Raw genomic sequence first — 7,331 nt, 5'->3', positions numbered from 1 at the left:
AAGTTTAAGTGCAAAGTGATAATGTAACAATGATGAACGATAGAAAATGTCAATAATACAAATATAGTAACTTACAAACAATCTTCATTGTGATCAATGTGAAATTATTTTCTTCTCCTACTCTTGTTGCCACACATATTAGTTATTTTATATTACCGTGTTTGAATGTAAAGTGATTAACAATGTTGAATGATGGAAAATGGGAATAATAAGAATGTAGCCAATCAAAAATAGTTTACAGTTTTAAGAAGAACAAATGTCAAGTAAGTGAATATTGCACATCTCGAGGTGCAAATCTTTCCTCAAGTTTTGCACTCAAAAAGGAAATTTGCACCTAGAGAGATTTGATCCTTCTCAACACTTGATAGATATAGGGTTAAGATGGATCTAGTTTGGTGAAAAAGGTTGAATGATAGCAAAAAGGCAAGAATGTGTGTATGTTTGGGGGATGATATATATATATATATATATATATATATATATATATATATATATATATATATATAGATAGATAGATAGATAGATAGATAGAGAGAGAGAGAGAGAGAGAGAGAGAGAGAGAGAGAGAGAGAGAGAGAGAGAGCATGACATGTGTTTAGTGGGTTGAGATAGAGAGAGAAATAAGGAGAGATGGAGGGATCTATAGATATAGATGGAAAGGGGGAGAGGAAATAAGAGAAATATAGAGAAAGGGAGGGAGAGGTGGAGAGAGAGATTGAAGAGAGGTGGAGGGGGATAGAGAGAAGGATAGAGCGAGAGAGTTAGACACAAAATGGAAGGTTCAAAGGGAGTGAAGAAGAAAGAGACACATAGAGAAAAATACAGACATGGAAGTTACATATAGAAAGTCAAGAATATTTGGTTTTTCACTAAAATGGAAGTATTGATTTGAGTGTAGTCATTTATTCCTAATCCTATTTGATCACTTGTAGTAGATGCATTGTTTTCAGTGTAGGTATCGATTTCTAATCCTATTTACATTAGATGCATTGATTTTAGTGTAAGTGTGGATTTCTACTCCTATTTGATTGCTTCCACTAGATGCATAGGTTTCTTTGTAGATTTTGGTTTCTAATCATATTTGATCACTTGCACTATATGCATTGATTTCAGTGTAGATGTCGCTTTCTAATCCTATTTAATACCTTACACTAGATATATTGATTTCAGTGTAGATGTTGACTTCTACTACTATTTGATTGCTTGCACTCGATGCGTTGGTTTCACAATAGATATATATATTTTTTTCTAATCCTATATGATCACTTGCACTACATGCATTGATTTTAGTGTAGATGTCAAATTCTAATCCTATTTAATACCTTACACTCGACGCATTGATTTGAGTTTAGATGTTGATTTGTACTCCTATTTGATTGTTTGCACTCAATGCATTGGTTTCAGTGCATATTAGTGTAGATGTTGATTTCTAATCCTATTTGATTGTTTGCACTACTAGCATTGATTTGAGTGTAGATGTTGATTTCTATTCCTATTTGATTGTTTGCACTAGATGCATCGATTTCAGTGTAGATGTTGATTTCTGATTTGATGCAACTAGAAGTATGATGTATATTAATTTCAAAGTAATTAGATTAATAGTGTGGATTGATTTTAGTGTAAGTACATATTGCCTCCTCCATCTATATCTCTATCTCCCATTGTCTCTCATTCGTTATCTCTCTATCTCACCCCCTAGACATACACACTCTCTATCCATAACTATTTATCTCTCCCTTTCTCTCCTTCCCTTTTCCACTCCCTCTCTCTGTCTCATCCCCTTCTCTCTCTCGCTAACACTTTTCTCTCCATATCTATATGTCTTCCTCCCTTCCTATCTTCTCCTTTGTCTTCTTCCCTCTCTCACCCCCTCCATCTATATCTCTATTTCATGTTGAAAACATACACACACTCTCTAAGTGTAAGCACATAAACATTATTCATGACATGAATTGACTTATGTGTTATAGTAATTCAACCATAAATACAAGCCTTGAATTTTCATCGTAAATAAAATGTTTACTTACCCTAAATGTATTCTTACTGAAATTGTAAACTATTTATAATCGACTACATTCTTATTATTCCCATTTTCCATCATTCAACATTGTTAATCACTTCGCATTTAAATAGGTAATATAAAATAACTAATAAGTGTCACAATAAAAACAACATATTTATCACAATGAAGATTGTTTGCAGTGGACTATATTCTTCTTATTGGCATTTTCTATCATTAAACATTGTTACATTGTCACTTTGAACTTAAAATTTGTATTTATCATTTTTCATCATTCAAGTTACTAAGAGTCTTTCTCATCTCAACAATATGAGTTAACCAAGAAAACTTAAAATTAAATTAACCATATTAATCTTAGATATATTTAACATATTTAAAATGATCACCATATTAATCTTAGATATATGTGAATTTACAATGATGGAACTGAGAAACTGAGCACTATCTTCATGCTGATTCCCATCATTTCCCTACTCAGAAGATGGGTGTTCTTAACACCCTTGCTACTCCTTGCTACTCGTGCCCTTAGGATTTTTAATAATGAGAGATTGGATAAGGAGAGACCCATCTCCTTAATGTCTTTGTGGAGAATGGGTCAGAAGGCTTTCCTTAATTCCTCTAAAATTTCGTTATTAAAAAAGAACATAAAGAGCGCCGGCTAGGTGTCCATCTTCCCTATGTCCACGGAACCACGGACAAGATTGCCCAGATCCGGTTGACCCTAAGGACATGAAGAGTGTCTACTTGATCCCTTGTTTGTGTGGGACCCCCTATATCGGGAAATAGGGCGCTTCATCCATCATAGGATCAACGAACATGTAGCTGACCTAATACATGGGAGAACCAAGCGAACATGCACGTGACGTAAGACATGGGAGAACCAAGTCTTCAGCGTTAGCAGAGCATGCAGAGAAGACCAAGCATGAGGTTTGTATAGAGGAGGCCAAGGTTATTGCCAAAGTTTCTCAGTTCCATCATTGTAAATTCACGGAAGCTATTGAAATTGAAAGAAAGCCTAACAGTCTCAATAGAGATGAGATCAACAGCCCCTGCCCTTTTTTCCTAGTTTTTCCTTTCCTTCACCACCCCTCCCCTCCCCCCTTTGTTCCCTTTCGAGCTTTCGTTGTTCCCCTTGGAGCCTTGTCTTTTCCTTCCTCCTAGGGTTTCCCCTTCTTGCTCTGTGGTTTTCTTTTGGTCCTTTTCCTGACCTTCTCCTTCTTTTTAATTTGTGTCGCTCTTTCTTTTTATTTTTTCCTGATTCATATTAATAGTTAAAATCTTTACTAATATTCTTTATTTTATTAAATAACCCCATTTTTTTAATTAATTAATTAATTAATTTTTATTTATTTATTTTATTATTCCTTCATGTATATTATTATTATTTATTTATTTATTATTATTATGATTTATTATTATTATTATTATTACTATTATTATTATTATTTTAACATAATAATGTTTTATTCTAATATATTTATTTATTAGTTTAGCTTTAAACTTAACCTCCTATTTAATAAAAATAAAAATTTTATAATTTTAATAGTTATCTACTAATATTTATAATTTCTATTAAATAGTTAATACTTTTAACCATTTATTAAACTACCAATTTAATTAAATTTACTTTATACATTTAATTTATATATAGGTAAGGTCTTTATTTAGGTTTAATTTATAATTGGTTTGTTTGACCCTAATCCCTAGTCAAATTTAGACTTTACCCTAATTAGCCAGGCTCTGCTCAAGGTATTTAACTGGCAAAGATCTGATTTCTCAACTTATCTGACCATGAAAGGTTTGAAAAGAGTTAGACAATAATTTTCTGAATGTGATTTCTCTTCTTATAATTGTTATAAATCACACAAACCTCAATTCAACCACTAAATAAATGGTGTTTGAGTTCAATAGCTCAGAAAATACCCTAGAAAGTGGCAAGCCGGCGATCTATGGTTCTTTCTTTGCCGTGTTCTCCTACCGTTGATTTTCCTTACTGTTCACTCTTCGGGTTTCCAAGTACTCGTTCTTGGGACAAATTGCAATGAAATGCATAAAGGCGGAATATAGGGTTTTCGGAGAACGGTTAACAGACAAAACTCGAATTTGGCTTTTATACGATGGCGCTTGTCATGGGTTGGAACAGGTCTGTGGTATACGATGGTTGCTTGTCATGTGTTGGAACAGACCTGTGGAGCAGAGTTATTTTTACTATTTTATATAACTCTATCTATCTCAACTCCGCATAATTATTGTATTAACATTATCAGATAAACCTTATTTATTAAAAATGAGCTCCGAACATAATAATCTATCTAAAATCCTCACAATTCCTCAACTTCAATTGGAAAGGAGGTGGACATGGGGTCCCTAAATGGCTGTGAGGCGAGCTTTCTTTCTATACGGTCTGACCGTTTACCATAATGAAAGGAGGTGTGCCAACCAATACATTCATTTGTTTTTTCATATAATTGCATTTAAGCTGCGCTGCCATTTTAATTTAGTCCAGGGAATCCGCCGGTACATATTTTATATATATTATTATTATATTATTATTATTATTATTTAATTTTTATTTTGATAAAGATATATATTTTATAGATGGAGTTGTCTTTTGAGGTAGATGAATTATTTAGATGGTCAAAAGTGGTAGGAATTTGGGCAAACAAATTTTAAAAAATCTTGTACAAGCAGAGTTTGAATCATGTTTTTGATGGTGAAAATAGATTCAGCGCTATCAAAAACTTTTTGTACACCTAAAATTATAAAATTTGACAGCTTTTATTTGGATTTACAAAAATATCTGACTGAATTTTCCAAAATATAACCAAAATTTCTTTTACTTTCAAGTCAAAAAATATAATAATTAAACTACAACTTTTATATATATTATATATATTATTATTATTTAATTTTAAAATTATGGAAACCAAAAACCAAACACCATAATATTAACAAAACTAAAACTTTTATGTTACGTAATGTATTACTACGTCTTTACTCCCCATGCCACTGTCATTTGCTGCAGATGATACACACATCTATGTATTAGCTGAAAATGAAATTTAGATACAGGGAATGCACTCAAAGTAAATTCCACGGTTGGAAACGTGTTAACAATGAGACCAAGGGATGAGAAAACGTAATCCAATAAGCACGCATGTTTACCAAGTCACCATACTGCTAGTTGAGATTCGATGTGAAGAAAGGGGCGATGAGCATGACTAGAGTCATTCTGGATCTCCAATTTCTAACTATTCCAAACTTTAAAAAAAAGTTTATTTTGGATAATGGTAAAAAAAGTGATCAACACTATGTATTAGATTTGTTGAGATATTTTTTTGGTATGTATTGGGACAAACGAATCCATGGAGAGTGCTACCATGATAATCAATTTGATAGGATGATTTTGTTGACATAATTAGGGTGAATTTTATACTCATACTTACATAATAAGTACTCAAATTCTCAATATTACAATTTACATGCATAGATTGGTAGTGAGTAGGTTTTTGAGGTAAGTTTTATATTTTTCTAATATGTCATACTAATTTTCCTAATTTTTTAATTTAGTAATTATGGATTTTTAATTGTAACTTATCAACATTTTCCAATTACCTATGTATTAGATAATAATTTTTGCAAATTTATGTGCTAGATAATAATTTTTCCAAATGTTTGTAAGTATTTATAATAGCAAAATGGTTAATTAGCTTATTTACAATTATTTTTAATAAACATGAGAGACTTAAAGTATTCCATAACATACCTGAAAGTGTAAGTCCATATATATGAGCTGTCTAATGTCTTGAAAATTTACCAATAAAAATAAAAAAGTGTCCAACTCAATGAAACCATTTATATTATATTTATTGTGTATATTCTTTACTTATTATAAATTTAAATAATATTATAAAATTATTGTGTTTTTTTTAAAGAAATTATAATATATTTCTAACCTAAAAATAAAATACTCTGAAATATGAGCTCAAAAAAAATGTTGTGATATTATTAAATGTTAATACCTCTAATGATATATATTACTAATAAATTATTTCTAATAAGAAAATAAATTTAACCCATATTTATGGCATAAATAAATTTAACCCATATTTATGGCATAAATTACAACCACAATAGCCAACAAAAAAACCATACTACAATTATATAATGTTAGAATTACTACCTACTTTATAAAACATCTCATTACATTGCTTCTACTAATTCTATATACTTCATAATTATTACATAAACCTTATTTCCTTATTTATTAAAGATGAGCTCCAAACATACTAATGTTATCGAAAATCCTAACGATTGCCCACTTCAGTCAGGGAGGAGTTGGCGATGGGTCAACTTCATGGCCATGATGCGGGCTTCCATTCCCTACGCTCTGACCGTTTATGCGGCCAACCTCAGCCCTCACCCTCACCGTCGCCAAGTTCGATATAGCCATTTGATGTTTCAGAAGCTGGATTTTCATTTCATATATATAACAATTTTCATCAACAGAGGCATTAGGGTATATATCGCTTTATGGTGAAAAGTAAAGAGATAAGAGAAGAGTTTTCAAAGAATATGTTACCTGATGTACTGCTACCTCTTTACTGCCAATGCCACTGTCATTTGCTGCAGATGATACACACATCTATGTATTAGCTGAAAACGAATTAAGATGCAGGGAATGAAACTAAATTCCACGATTCGAAACGTGTTAAGAATGAGATCGAGGGAGAAGAGAAAGCGTAAGCTAATAAGCACGCATGTTTACCCAAGTAACGAGACTCCGAGGGGAGAATGAGATTCGATGTGAAGAGAGGGACGATGAGCATGACTAGAGTCATTATGGCTCTCGAATTTCTACCCATTTCCAGCCGTAACGAAGAGTCGAAAAATGATGTATTGCAGAGATTGAGAGAATGAGGGACTTGAAAAGAAATGGTGGACTGACGCAACACCCTGGCTTGGGGGTGGATGTGTGCAGATGATGGAGAGAATGAGAGAATTAAATAAATGGTGTTTGAGTTCAATAGCTCACGCAATACGCTACGTGGGCAGCCGGCGATATATGGTTCTTTCTCTGCCCTGATCTATTCAATAATCGAAGTCTTCACGCCATTTGGGAGACGGGTCAAAAGTCGTCGGTCTTCATAATAACGTGGAAACGAAACGTATCGTGTTCCGCTAATGAGCTTTGAAGCAGGTATCGTATCTCAAATCTTAAGATAACCTTCATTGCTACCATTGACTCTTCTCCAACCGTTCATTTTCCTTGGGACAAGTTCTGGAAAATTATGTTTTGCTTACCGTTGAC

The 7,331-nt window shown here is 32.6% G+C and overlaps 1 long non-coding RNA gene across 1 annotated transcript; it reads right to left on the bottom strand.

The window, feature by feature from the left end:
* Nucleotides 1–6,347: 6,347 nt before the first annotated feature.
* Nucleotides 6,348–6,977, bottom strand: LOC149247703 (uncharacterized). The gene is made up of 3 exons (XR_016263407.1): nucleotides 6,789–6,977; nucleotides 6,603–6,646; nucleotides 6,348–6,488 (listed from the first exon to the last, which is right to left on the bottom strand). It is a non-coding gene; the product is annotated as an uncharacterized LOC149247703 (long non-coding RNA).
* Nucleotides 6,978–7,331: the final 354 nt, after the last annotated feature.

The sequence above is a fragment of the Pinus tabuliformis genome, chromosome 7 (genome assembly GCF_031772625.1).
Source record: "Pinus tabuliformis cultivar Carrire ecotype Pingquan chromosome 7, CPIR1, whole genome shotgun sequence".
Taxonomy (NCBI): domain Eukaryota; kingdom Viridiplantae; phylum Streptophyta; class Pinopsida; order Pinales; family Pinaceae; genus Pinus; species Pinus tabuliformis.
The sequence above is the reverse complement of the archived record's forward strand: the minus strand, read 5'-3'. Positions and strand labels throughout refer to the sequence as shown.